The 1,287-nt window shown below is 40.3% G+C and overlaps 1 pseudogene; it reads right to left on the reverse strand.

Annotated features, from left to right (window-relative positions):
- Positions 1-415: 415 nt before the first annotated feature.
- Positions 416-757, reverse strand: LOC102865683 (annotated as a pseudogene).
- Positions 758-1,287: the final 530 nt, after the last annotated feature.

Raw genomic sequence — 1,287 nt, forward strand, 5'->3', positions numbered from 1 at the left:
TATGAAGGACATACACAAAAAGTGGCCTTGCTTTCAGCTGCCCATGTTTAGTATCCTTTTCAACGGCGAGTCACTAGAAGTCTTCTATCAGGCTGCTGCCTTCTTGTCAAGAGACTCTTCACTTTCCTCAGTGATGGCTTGTGACTTCAGAACATTCGGCCCATCACGACTTTCTCCTCTGAGTACTGAAGTGACTCAACTTCCTGTACATTTGATTTTTTTTCCCTTTTTACTTATCTTGAAAACGAAACCTGTCTCCTTGACTTACTCTGAAATATAGTTGCTGAAGCAAAATACCTACTCCCCTCCAATACACACATATTCTCTCTTACACACACACACACACACACACACACACACACTCTTTTTATTTTTATTTTTACAGTTATGTAAAAATAGTTTTGACAGTCAGCTATTAGCTTTCATCTGCATTGATGATCTGTAGATTTTTTTTTAAGTGGTGACAAGTACAAAGTGTATACAATTTGTATGGGCCATCTTCATCTTCATTATGTTTTCTGGACAACTGTACATGGATGTGGTATAGGACATTCCTTATTCCTTTGGCCCAGATGACTTTGCTAAGCTTTATGTCAATGTGAACATCTGGTGTTTCCGTCTCCTTCATGGCAAATTTACAGATCTCCTTGAGCACCTGTGGAATAGCCTTCTTAAAGCCCACTCCATGGAAGTGTTTGTGAATATTGATGGTGTACTCTCTGATCAGTGACAGCAGAATGACCCTTCTTCTCACCATCTTTCTTTGCCGTAGAGCCAGGACCAGGCTGGAAAGGAAGAGGGCAAAGGATTGTGGGAGAAGAAAAGCTACCACAAACATACTCCTGCAAACGTACTTTGTTGTTCTGGGTATCTGCTATTGGGTCAGAACCAACTTATAGCTGACTCTCCAGTGGATTTTCAGAGGCAGAAATATTTGTTTTCATTTAGATAGGCTTCCAATACTGATGAATTTAAACATCAGAATTTCTTAGCATGAAAAGTGTTAGTGGTCTTCTAATAGTACCTAACCTCCTGATATTTATTAATTCAATAATGTATTGAGGTGTTATATTGACACCAGGATAGATAGTGCAGGGATTGAGATTGTTAACAGCTTTAGTTTGCTTGGCTTCACGATCAATACTCTTGGCACCAGCAGCCAGGAAATCAAAAGACGAATTGCATTGGGAAAGTCTGCTGTCAGGGACCTCTCCAGAGCATGGAAGAGCAATGGTGTCAGTCTAGAGACTAAGGTGTACCTGAGTCAGGTCATGGTCTACACAATTA

This window comes from Elephantulus edwardii, unplaced genomic scaffold (assembly GCF_000299155.1).
Source record: "Elephantulus edwardii isolate Elephantulus edwardi_28Jun2011 unplaced genomic scaffold, EleEdw1.0 scaffold00083, whole genome shotgun sequence".
Lineage (NCBI taxonomy): Eukaryota > Metazoa > Chordata > Mammalia > Macroscelidea > Macroscelididae > Elephantulus > Elephantulus edwardii.